The sequence below is a fragment of the Pleurodeles waltl genome, chromosome 5, assembly GCF_031143425.1.
Source record: "Pleurodeles waltl isolate 20211129_DDA chromosome 5, aPleWal1.hap1.20221129, whole genome shotgun sequence".
Classification (NCBI taxonomy): Eukaryota; Metazoa; Chordata; class Amphibia; order Caudata; family Salamandridae; genus Pleurodeles; species Pleurodeles waltl.
The window spans coordinates 874,217,279-874,230,910 of NC_090444.1; positions in this window are offsets into that span (position 1 = coordinate 874,217,279).

The window sequence follows — 13,632 nt, forward strand, 5'->3', positions numbered from 1 at the left end:
GGTCCTGGCCAGAGTGCATCCTGGCCAGAGTGCAGCATGTAAGGTGGTCAATGTATGTGCGTCAGGGGATGTGTGGGATCTGGTGGGCAATGAGTAAGACAGTCCGGACGGGTAAAGAATTCCCTTTTCTGCTGTCTTTTCCCTGCAGGTCAGCGCCCATAGGGTATGGGTATTTGGCGTGCCATCGCCAAGGAGGTGCGGACCCTGGAGGTCTTTGACAAGTGGAGCACCCACTGCCGCAAGAGGTGGGAGGACCTGCGCCGCTGGACAAAGAAGACAGCAGAGGCCCAGCTGGGGCTGGCCTCCCAACGAGGAAGGGGTGCCCGTCGCACCATGACCCCCTGATGTTCCGCATCCTGGCAGTGGCCTATCTGGAGTTGGATGGGTGCTTGAAGGGATCACAACAGCCACAAGGGGTGAGTACATAATCTGAAACCTGACTTTGCACGCGTTAGGAGGTACCTGGGTGGGGGATGTGGGGTGTGGGTGCCCCTAGGCCAGGGCAAACATGACAGGGTAGGTCCCTTGTTGGGCAGGCTCAGAATCACTCCTACCCCAATAGTGTTGGCGCCCATCTACTCCTGGGCAGGGTCCTGTGGGTTTCAGGTGTGCTGCTAATGGCATTAGGCATTGAACCCCATTAGTAAATGGTTGGGCATTGCCTAGTGCATGGGGCTGCTCCCTGTGTGCTGTGTACGCCAACGGTAGTGGTGTTGCTGGCATTGACCAAGTGTATCCTCTGGGGAGCACCACGACAGGGACAGGAGTGGAGACCACAGACAGCGACTCCTCCTCCAATGGAAGCTCCCTGGTGGTGGTGGACACCTCTGTCCGCACCCCAACAACAGGTACAGCCACCACCCCCCTACCAGCACCGCCCTCCCTGCAGCCCCTCAGCGTGTTTCCTGTGCCTGCTTACCCAGGAGGGTGGGCATCTCCTTTGCCCCAGGCACCTCAGGCCCTGCCCCAGTCAGCCCTGCTTCCCTCAGTGAGGAGGCTATTGACCTCCTGAGATCCCTCAAAGTTAGGCAGTCAACCATTCTGAATGCCATCCAGGGTGTCGAGAGGCATTTGCAACAAACAAATGCATAACTGGAGGGCATTCTCTCTGGTGTGGAGGCCCAACAGAGAGCATTTCAGGTTTTGGCATCAGCACTGCTGGCAGCCCTTGTCCCTGTGTCTAGCCTCCCCCCTCCAACTTCCTCTACCCAGACCCAATCCCCTCAAACCCTGCCTATCCCCAGCACACCTTTAGACCAGCATTCACCCAAATCAACACACAAAGGTGGCTCAGGAAAAGATAAGCACCATACTTCATCTCACAGGCACTCACACAAGTACCATACCCATGCAGACAAACCAACAACCACTGCCTCCACTGTGTCCCCCTCCTTCTCTTCGTCCACCTCCCTCCCAGTATCGTCTCCACTCACAGCTGCATGCACTACATCCTCATCCACTACCTCCATCACCAGCACGCCCATCACAACACACTCCTCACTGGCAGTCACCACCACCTCAACCATGCACACGTCCCCTGTGTCCTCTTCCAGTGTTTCTGTGACCCCTCCTCCCAAAGTACACAAACACAAGCACCCACCCACCCAACAGCCATCCACCTCACAACACCATCCAGCCCATGCACCTTCACCCAAACTCAGCAGAAAGTCACCTCCTACAACCACTCCCTCTTCCTCCACTCCCAAACCCTCAACATCTTCGCACCCCAGTGTGTCTAAAAAACTTTTCCTGGCAAACTTTGACCTGTTCCCTACCCTTCCCCCCGTCCTTCCCCTCGGGCCAGGGTGTCCAGAACCCAGCCCAGCACCTCAGCCGTCCAATGTGGAACCTGCAACTCCCAGAGGCTCAAAGGGGGCACCCGTCAGAAAAGCCAGTGTACCACCAACCCCTGCAAAGGATCAAACCATTCCACCACCTGCCAAGGAGAAGAAGGGGGCAGCAGGTAGCAAGGGCAAGGAGCATGGTCCACCTAGTAAGGCCTCCTCCAAACCTCCAGCTGACAGAGCCAATGGCACAACAGCATCTGCCAAGGTGAGGAAGGGGAAGAAAATCGAAGGCAAGGCATTTCAGCCGACGGAGGATGCAGGTGAAGACCTGGTGCCCACCAGCAGAACCTTCAGTCCGCCACCTGCACCAAATGCACCGCCAGCAAGCCCGCCGCAAGCACCACCACCTGTCCCGCAACCTACACCGCCGCTGCTACCACTACTGTCGGCAGCAGCATCCCCAGTGGGCAGCGTCCGAGGTTGCAGGAGAAGGGCTGGAGCCTCCTTCTACCACTGGCAGCACTGGCACCTGCACCACGGCCAGCACCACCAGCATCCCCGCCGCAAGCACTGCCACCTTCACCGCTGACAGTAGGGCCACTACCAGCACCAGTAGCCTCAGCGGGTGGCCATCCAAGGCTGCAGGAGACGAGCTGGAGCCTTCCACCACCACTGGCAGCACCCCCACCAGTACAACACTACCACCACTTAGCAGCCTTAGCAGCCGCAGGATGGAGTCTAGCCCTGCCTCCATGAACTATCATGCTACCTTTTCCCTGAAAATCTCGTGCCTCAGACACCCAGGTGAGGGAATGTGTACTGGCACACCGCAAGTACTGCATCACTGAGCACCAAGCCCCCTCCAGAACCAGTGGAGATATGCATCCACTCACCCCCTCCTTGGCAGGATGAAGCACACTGGGCACAAACCCCCCTCCAGAACCAATGGAGATATGCATCCACTCACCCCCTCCTTGGCAGGATGAAGCACACTGGGCACAATGCCCCCTCCAGAACCAGTGGAGATATGCATCCACTCACCCTATCCTTGGCGGGATGAAGCACACTGGGCACAAAGCCCCCTCCAGAACCAGTGGAGATATGCATCCACTCACCCCCTCCTTGGCAGGATGAAGCACACTGGGCACAAAGCCCCTTCCAGAACCAGTGGAAATATGCATCCATGACATGCATCCACTCACCCTATCCTTGGCAGGATGAAGCACACTGGGCACAAAGCCCCCTCCAGAACCAGTGGAGAAGCCATCCACTTGAGAGACTGTAGCCTTACACTCCCCAGGACCAAGCAGTGGGCAAACCACCCAATTGACGGACTTGAAAGTCTGTGGCTTTACACTCCCCAGGACCAAGCAGTGGGCAAACCACCCACTCGAGGGACTTGAAAGACTGGCTTTGCACTCCCCAGGACCAAGCAGTGGGCAAACCACCCACTTGAGGGACTTGAAAGACTGTGGCTTTGCACTCCCCAGGACCAAGCAGTGGGCAAACCACCCACTTGAGGTACTTAAAAGACTGTGGCTTTGTACTCCCCAGGACCAAGCAGTGAGCAAACCACCCACTTGAGGGACTTGAAAGACTGGCTTTGCACTCCCCAGGACCAAGCAGTGGGCAACCCACCCACTTGAGGGACTTGAAAGACTGTGGCTTTGCACTCCCCAGGAGCAAGCATTGGGCAAACCACCCACTTGAGAGACTGTGGCCTTGCACTCCCCAGGACATCGCTGTGGGCATGGAGCCCCCTCAAGGAGCAGTGGCGTTCTTCCATCTTCCGGCTGAGGTGCCCCCCTTTCCCGTCCTCCTGAGGTGCCTGTGTGTTTTCGACCTGATGCCCCTGCAGTGTTCTCTCCATATTGAGGCAGTAGTCAAGTGTGGGCTTGGCCCATGATTTTTGGCCCAGTGGCCCACGAACATTTGTGAAGGACAATGTACGGACTTCTGTACATGTTGTATATTTGTGTGAATACTGTTTTTTAAATTCTATAGTATATCTGCCTATTTCAAAAATATCACTGGTTTGACTCAATTCCTTTTGTCCTTGCGTTCTTCCAGGTTGTTATGGGGTGTATCTGTAATGTTGTTGGATCTGTTTGTGTGTATGGTGTTGTGGATGAAGTGCCCATCTTCATGAAAAAATCCCAAATTGCAGGATATCATCCAGTCTATTGAAACTAAGAAAGCTATTTCATGAAGGGTCCTGGGGAAGAATTGAACTAGGGAGTAACGAAGCTCTATCTAGGAAAATTTAAAAAACTTAACGATTAAAGGCAAGAATACATCCCATCCCTGATCCTCATTTCTATATACATAGCTTATGCACCCAAAACATGTAGGGCCTCATTACAGATTTGGCGGTCTGTGCACTGCCATGGAAGTGATGGCAGTCTGACCACAATTGGCTTGTCGGTCGGACCACTATATCACGATGCTGGTGGAAATGTAGAGTATAAAGGGAGCAGCTCACCTGCAGGCAGGGTTACACGCCCTGTACACGCCATCAAGCCTATCACACACACACACACACACATTGTAGGAGGCTGGCCTGGCTTGTAGTGGATACCAAGGGGTACTTACACTCTGTACTAGGTCCAGTTATCCCTTATTAGTGTAGAAGAGGTGTTTCTAGCAGCTTAGGCTGATAGAAGGTAGCTATGGCAAAGCAGCGTAGGCTGAACTAGGAGACATGTAAAGCTCCTACTATACCACTGGTTTCATATGCACAATATCATAAGAAAACACAATACACAGATATACTAAAAATAAAGGTACTTTATTTTTATGACAATATGCCAAAAGTATCTCAGTGAGTACCCTCAGTATGAGGATACCAAATATACACAAGATATATGTACACAATACCAAAAATATGCAGTAATAGCAAAAGGAAGTAATGCAAGCAATGTAAAGTTACAGTAGATTGCAATAGGAGCACATAGGCATAGGGGCAACACAAACCATATACTCCAAAAGCGGAATGCGAACCACGACTGGACCCCAAACCTATGTGAGCTTGTAGAGGGTCGCTGGGACTGTAAGAAAACAGTGAGGGTTAGAAAAATAGCCCACCCCAAGACCCTGAAAAGAAGGTGTAAAGTGCAACTATAACCCTCAGAGAGCACAGAAGTCGTGATAGGGGGTTTCTGCAAGGAAAACCAAAACCAGCAAAGCAACAACAGTGGATTTCCAGACCTGAGTACCTGTGAAACAAGGGGAACAAGTCCAAGAGTCGCGACAATGTCGAGAGTGGGCAAATGCCCAGGAAATGCCAGCTGAGGGTGCAAAGAAGCTGCCACTGGATGGAAGAAGCTTTGGTTTCTGCAAGAACGAAGAGGACTAGGAACTTCCCCTTTGGAGGATGGATGTCCCACGTCGTGAAGAAGCTTGCAGAGGTGTTCCCACGCAGAAAGACTGCAAACAAGCCTTGCTAGCTGCAAGGGTTGCGGTTAGGGTTTTTGGGTTGTGCTGTGGCCCAGGAGGGACCAGGATGTCGCCACTTGGATGAGGAGACAGAGGAGGTGCCCAGCAAGTCAGGGTGCCCTCACAGCAGCAGGCAGCACCCGCAGAAGTACAGGAACAGGCACTTGGAAGAGGAGTGAACTGGAGTCCACCCGAAGTCAGAAAAGGGAGTCCCACGACGCCGGAGGACAACTCAGAAGGTTGTGCACTGCAGGTTAGAGTGTCGGGGACCCAGGCTTGGCTATGCACGAAGGAAATCCTGGAAGAGTGCACAGGAGCCGGAGCAGCTGCAAATCACGCGGTACCCAGCAATGCAGTCTAGCGTGGGGAGGCAAGGACTTACCTCCACCAAACTTGGACTGAAGAGTCACTGGACTATGGGAGTCACTTGGACAGAATTGCTCAGTTCCAGGGACCACGCTCGTTGTGCTGAAAGGGGACCCAGAGGACCGGCGATGCAGTCTTTTCTTACCTGCGGTTGCAGGGGGAAGATTCCGTCGACCCACAGGAGATTTCTTCAGAGCTCCTGGTGCAAGAAGGAGGCAGGCTACCCCCAGAGCATGCCCCACCAGGAAACAGGTGAGAAAGCCGGCAGGATGAAGCGATACAAGGTTGCAGTAGTCGTCTTTGCTACTTTGTTGCAGTTTTGCAGGCGTCCTGAGCAGTCAGCGGTCAATCCTTTGGCAGAAGGTGAAGAGAGAGATGCAGAGGAACTCTGGTGAGCTCTTGCATTCGGTATCTCAAGAATTCCCCAAAGCAGAGACCCTAAATAGCCAGAAAAGGAGGTTTGGCTACCTAGGAAGGAGGATAGGCTAGTAACACAGGTAAGAGCCTATCAGAAGGAGTCTCTGACGTCACCTGCTGGCCCTGGCCAGTCAGAGCAGTCCAGTGTGCCAGCACACCTCTGAATCCAAGATGGCAGAGTTCTGGAGCACGCTGGAGGAGCTCTGGGCACCTCCCCTGGGAGGTACTGGTCAGGAGAGTGGTCACTCCCCTTTTCTTTGTCTAGTTTTGCGCCAGAGCAGGGCTGGGGGATCCCTGAACCGGTGTAGACTGGCTTATGCAGAGATGGGCACCATCTGTGCCCATCAAAGCATTTCCAGAGGCTGGGGGAGGCTACTCCTCCCCAGCCCTGACACCTTTTTCCAAAGGGAGAGGGTGTAACACCCTCTCTCTGAGGAAGTCCTTTGTTTTGCCTTCCTGGGCCAGGCCTGGCTGGACCCCAGGAGGGCAGAAACCTGTCTGAGGGTTTGGCAGCAGCAGCAGCTGCAGTGAAACCCCGGGAAAGGCAGTTTGGCAGTACCCGGGTCTGTGCTAGAGACTTGGGGGATCATGGAATTTTCTCCCCAATGCCAGAATGGCATTGGGGTGACAATTCCATGATCTTAGACATGTTACATGGCCATGTTCGGAGTTACCATTGTGACGCTATACATAGGTAGTGACCTATGTATAGTGCACGCGTGAAATGGTGTCCCCGCACTCACAAAGTCCGGGGAATTAGCCCTGAACGATGTGGGGGCACCTTGGCCCACACACTAAGTAACTTTGCACCCAACCTTCACCAGGTAAAGGTTAGACATATAGGTGACTTATAAGTTACTTAAGTGCAGTGGTAAATGGCTGTGAAATAACGTGGACGTTATTTCACTCAGGCTGCAGTGGCAGGCCTGTGTAAGAATTGTCAGAGCTCCCTTTGGGTGGCAAAAGAAATGCTGCAGCCCATAGGGATCTCCTGGAACCCCAATACCCTGGGTACCTCAGTACCATATACTAGGGAATTATAAGGGTGTTCCAGTATGCCAATGTGAATTGGTGAAATTGGTCACTAGCCTGTTAGTGACAATTTAGAAAGCAGAGAGAGCATAACCACTGAGGTTCTGATTAGCAGAGCCTCAGTGAGACAGTTAGTCATCACACAGGGAACACATACAGGGCACACGTATGAGCACTGGGGCCCTGGCTGGCAGGGTCCCAGTGACATATACACTAAAACAACATATATACAGTGAAATATGGGGGTAACATGCCAGGCAAGATGGTACTTTCCTACACACATCCAGCCGCTACTGCTGCTCATTGAAGGTGCACAAAATCCACACTGCCACAGACGTATAGGCATACAACACAAGTCACTCAGGAAGAAACATAGGAATTGCAAGACAATTGTGTACCCAAGAAACAACTGCTTGCATTTATTAACTTGAAAATCTTCATAACAAAGGCCACTGGCCAGGCCAATTAATGTCCATGCGCATGGTTGTGCCCACACTTGATTCCAATCACTGCCAGGGAACCTCCAGAGGAAGGGACATCAAGTGGGCAGGCAGACACCTCAGGGATCATCTTTAGGTGGGGTCAGATTTGAGATGGGTAGGTTTGGGTTTGAGAGAGGTGGGCTGTTTCATTGGAGGGGTGGGCTTCTTGGGGGGAGGGGTATGGGGGATAGCAGAGGGGAGAGGTATGACAGGGGAGGACTTGGATGTGGAAGGGATGGGTTGGGATGGAGTAAGGGACTATTGGGTTTGGAAGGAGGGGTTGGAGGTAACAGGGAAAAGGGTAAGGCCAAAAAGGAAACTTTCCTTCAGAACACAGGGACGGTCATCAGAAGTGGTTGGGAATTTGGAGGTTGAGGGACTGGCTGTCTGGTGTGTGGGTGCAAATGTCTTGGATATGTGCATGTGTGAGGTATGATTCTGTTTGGTTGGTGCTTGTTGCATGTATGTGTGGGTGTCTGGATGTCTTGGGGACCTGGAGGTAGAGGAGCTGGGTGATGTGTTGTGGGTTTGTGTGTGTCTGTTGGGGTGGTGTCTGTGGGTAAGCTGGATGCTGTGGATGTTTGTGTGTCTGTTGGCGTGGTGTCTCTGGGTATGCTGGATGTGGTAGATGTTTGTGTGTCCATTGGGGTAGAGTCTGCAGGTGTGCTTTTCCAAAACACAGGTTGGCATGCACAGATATGTGTGGGGATACAGAAATTATCCCATGATCACAGGTAGATCATGCATGAAACATCAGTGCACACATTTTGTCAAAAGAATAAGGGACACATGCTTACATATAGGCACAAGGAATGTTGACAACAGTGATGGCACATAGGGGGTCATTCTGACCCTGACGGCCGGTGACCGCCAGGGTCACCGACCACGGGAGCACCGCCAACAGGCTGGCGGTGCTCCCGAGGGCATTCTGACCGCGGCGGTTCAGCCGCAGTCAGAAAGGGTAAACCGGCGGTCTCCCGCCGGTTTACCGCTGCCCCATTGAATCCTCCATGGCGGCAGACACCCCCTACCGCCATCCTGTTCATGGCGGGAAACCCCTGGCGGGAAACCCCTGGGGGCCCCTGCAGTGCCCATGCCAATGGCATGGGCACTGCAGGGGCCCCCGTAAGAGGGCCCCGCAAAGTATTTCAGTGTCTGCTTTGCAGACACTGAAATACGCGATGGGTGCAACTGCACCCGTCGCACCCCTGCAACTACGCCGGCTCAATTCTGCAGGGGCATTTCTGCTGGGCCGGCGGGCGCTCTTTCGTAGAGCGCCCGCCAGCCCAGTGGAAATGTTTAAATGGCCGCCGCGGTCTTTTGACCGCGGTGCGGTCATTTCACGGCGATACCTTGGCGGACGGCCTCCGCCGTCCGCCAAGGTTAAAATCACCCCCATAATCATGTCAATGAACATTCCCCACTTACCAAGGAATGTTCTGATCTATAGCTGACTCAAAGAACAAAATATGCTCTTTCACATGTATGACGGCCATCTTCACATAACAGACAGAAGGAAAGGCGCCAGCACTCATTAAACATTGAAGGCAAGTGGCTCCCAGGTGGCACATGCCAATTTACTCACTTTACCAGACACATGGCTGAGGACAGTGATCCATCACTTCCTTTTCATTGACCTGTAACACTGATGAGTAGTGTTCTATAGCGTCAAATAAACAACCGCAACAGCAAACATTACTTGATTGATCAATGTACACAGCCATGTGTTGTCCCTGGAGAGCAAATTGTTTGTGGAGTGCATACAGTTGTACCCTAGGTCCCTGGGCCAATGGGCAAGGCACATCAGTATGCTCCACATTACCTGTCTACACAGTTACTCATCTACTGTCAGCTTTGTTGCCAGCTAACAGTAATGCAACCTGCATACTACTCATTATGCAAATCATTTAAGCATTTCACTTCCTGGCCACAGGGTCCATCCAACATACAGTGGCCCTATCTGCCAATCCATGTTCAGTCTGGTGTTGAAGGATTTCCTCTCTGCAATGTTGAAACACATTGACAGCTATATCATGTTCCCCTGATGTGAGGATTTAGCCAATGTGAAGATTGACTTATCTGCTTTTGCCCGCCTCCCACATATGGTAGGAGCCATTGATGGCACACATGTTAGGTTGGTGCCAATGCAGGCCACTGGTTAAGTCTATCGCAACAGAAAGAACTTCCATTCCATCATTGTGCAAGTTGTCTGTTTGGCTGATCTCTTCTTCTCAAAAATCTGTGCCTGTTATCTTGGATCAGCCCATGATTCCTTCATATTGCAGAACAGCACCATACCCCAGCTGATGTCACAGGGACACCCAGAGATGACCTGGCTGGTTGTTAAGACACACATGTCCTGATTGTGAGTGAGCAATGTTAGGTGCTACCATCATGAAGTGAGAGACCCATTGTTGCACTCATGTCCCATTCCTTAACAGGGGACTAAGCATATCCAAACCATTATTGACGCAGCCGAGGAATGCAACTATGCAATGGGAAGAACACTTCAATGAGGTCCATGATAGAACACAGCAGCCACTAGAGCGGGCTTTTGGGCTCCCGACGGCCAGGTTCTGCTGTCAAGACAAGACTGGTGGAACCCTCTTTTACTCACCCAGGAAAGTATATCAGATTACTGTGATATGCTGCATGCTCCAAAAAATCACCATGTGGAGGAATAGCCCATACATCCCAGAGGAGGAGGAGCCTGCAGTGCCACCAGGTGAGAATCCTGAAATGCCAAGTGAGAATGACTGTGGTGAAGAGGAGGAAGGAGCTGACTTGTGGGAAGATCTCATCCACAGCTACTTCTTTTGAGTGTAAGTATGTCATGTGATGCCCTGACTGCGACTGTACAATGACCTGTAGTTGTTAGAATGTATGGAGTTGAGTACTTTAGAAACATCTAGGGAGTTCATGCTCTGCAATATTCAGTCAAAGGCTGCTTGATAAGATAGCTTTTGATACATCCTCACCTTAATTATGTCACTTTGTTTGTGTCAGTTCCCTTGCAATGTAACTTGTTTCCCAGATGCTTGCTATGTGACTTGTGTCATATGTATGGTTTCAAGCCTATAGTCCTTGTTTTTTTCTTTGCACAGGTACCTTCACCATGACATCTTCATGTGGGCATTTCAGAGTTGTTACATTGGCAGGTATGTGAGGCTGTTCTGACATACAAAGTGGACATGAATGGTCCCAGGTAATGTAGGCTGCAGACTTTGGGTGTGTGAGACTTGTACCAAAACAGTTTGCACAGTGTTTGGTGGAGGTTCAGAAGTGCCAATTGCACTTGTTTTGTGCCCTGTAGTGGACATGATGCATCATGTATGTCATCATGTGGTCCTCACAAATGTAGTCCTAGCTTACGAACAGGTCATTTTTCCTTCTCACTGGGTAAACACTTGTTGTATGCCCTCTATGTAACTGCAGATGTGTTACATCAGTTTAGGCCACAGTGCCTGTGCCACAACATTGACATATGCTTGTGTCATACCATTAGAAGAATGGGAATTAGATAATGATGGTCCAGTGATCAGGGACTGTTGTACTGCCATCAGTCTGTATATTGGATTATGTGATGTTGAATTACTTTGATATGATGTGTGATAAGGCTCAAGCTGCTGACATCAACCACTTCAATGTTTGCCTATTCTACAAATCCTTGCCGTCTGTGTTCTGCGGGACTGTACCTGTAAACATGTTCATTTACTCAGTATGAGTCAATCATTCATGATTTCCAATAGTTCAGACATATTGACAACCTATGTGCTAAATGCTGTAATAAAAGTTTGACCAGACATTTTTATGTATGTGTTTGTGTGGGAGGGTTGTAATCCTGATTTGGACACTATGTACATGCGACATATCCCATCTTACACAAGTACCTTGGATCATTAGTGTATGGTTTACATGGCGTGACATATGTACATGGCTAAATATGAAATTAAAATCAGCAGATAATGAGTCAGTGAAGGGTTATGACTAACATAAAATATATGTGAAATGACCAACAAAAATTCAAATGGGAAGGGGTCAGTCATGGTGAATGGAATCAGTGGATTAGATGGTACACCACTGGGATTCCAAAGTCCAGAGTACTCCTCCATTGGAAATGGTAGGTGGTTCAGGATCAGTCCATGGTGAATGTGTAATACACAAAGCGGGTCCTTAAGGAACAAGCTTATTACTGGCAGTGGTTGGTGTATTGCCCTCCGCACCTCCTGGATTCTTTGCTAGGCATCTCCGCTTGCGTGGGGGGGGATCTGCTGCTACAGAAGTAGGGGTGTCTGGCGCTTGTTGGTCCTCTGGCAGGGTCTCCCTTCCAGTGACTGGCACCGATGTTGATGGGTCTACTGTTGATGAGCCAAAGGAAGGGGTAGACTGTTGTTGAAAAGCCCTATTTGGGGTGGTGTGCATATCCCTTAGTACCCCTGAAAGGGAGGCCATGATGTTATTTTGAGCCTCCATCTGCTCCTGCATGTCCCTATGCACGTCCCTCTGTAGCTGCTTGATTTCCTGAAGTTTGGTTTACAACTGACCCATCACACTTTGGGATTCTTGATAGACCCCCAAGACATGGCTAATGGTGTCCTGTCCAAGAGCAGCCCCAGTGGCCTCACCCCGCTGGCCCACAGCTCCCTAACTATGTACCCTACTCCCAAGGCTTGTGCCCTTGCCACAGGGTGCCCTCTTCAACTTAGTCCTGGATCACCATTGTCCGAAGTGGTGTGCTGCAGCTGAGGATCCAGGACTGGGGGGCACCAGATGGTTGACACTGTGCTAGGGACACAGGTTGGAGGGGGTGAATGGTTGCCTGTGATGATAATGATAATGCAACAGGGCTGCAAGGTGAAATTGTGGGCACAGTGAGACTCACTATTGCCTTCTGACCAGGTTGCCCAGATGGGCCAGAACCGTTTTCCATGTCCACAAGTCCAGGAGTGTCGTCTTCACTGAGGGCTTCATCCGGGGTGGTAGTGGCAGTCTGTCCATGGCCTCTTTGTGCCCAGCGGCAGCGTGACCTATTTATGTAAAAGGTACAATGTTACTGGTTGTATTGTGACATCGACCCCCAATGGTTTAAAGTTACAGTAAGCAGAGACATTGGACAAAGGTAAGTTGTAGGTAATCGAAGTGTGACAAGTAACCAAGGTATTGGATGATTTGACATGACATGTGTGAAGCATGCCAATTCAATTTGACTCAAGCAGCTGCTGAGATGTGCAGATCAGTTGCACTTGGAAGGATGGCCTGAAAATGACATCTTTCCAACAGTACAGCCAAAACAGTCGCTAAGCAAGATATGGATTTGGAGTCATCATGTTCGCAGTGTTGTGTCAATGTGTCTGTTGTCAATACCCATCTGGTGATGCATCTTGAGGCCCAAGGAATACTTGTTGTATACACTGAGTAAGGTGTCATTCCTGTTCTCAATAATTTCTTCTTGGATGAGCAAGTCCGGAAAGAGCTATATCAACAGAAACGTCTCTGATTTGTGCATGATCCGTGCTTGATCACTCGCAGGTTAGTATAATTAATTTGAGAGTTAACAAACAGGGGTATTTGGACAAGTGGCCACTGTACTGGTGTTTGGAGTTGTCGATCCAATGCCTGCTGGGAGTTGCAGTCAGGTCACTCTTTCTACTATGCACACTATAGAAATGTTATCCCCCTGGTGAGTACACTTCATTTGGGAGTTGACAAACAGGGGTCTTTGGACAAGTGCAGACTGGGCTGGTGTTTGGAGTTATAGGCACACGGTCTGATAAGACTTGCAGTAAGCTCACTCTCTCTACTACACACACTATGCAAATGTTATCTTCCTAAGTTAGTACACTTCTTTTTGGAGATGATAAACAGTGGCATTTGGACAAGTGGACACTGTGCTGGTGTTTGGCGTTACAGAAACAGGGCCTGCTGGGGGTTGCAGTCAGGTCACTCTCTCTACTACACACACTATACAAATGGTATCCCCCCAAGTGCACACACTTCAATTGCGAGTTCACAAACAGGGGTCTTTGCTCGACCAAAGAACACTATGCTGGTGCTTGGAGTTGGAGAAACAGTGCCTCCTGGGAGTTGTAGTAAGATAACTCTCTCTACTACAC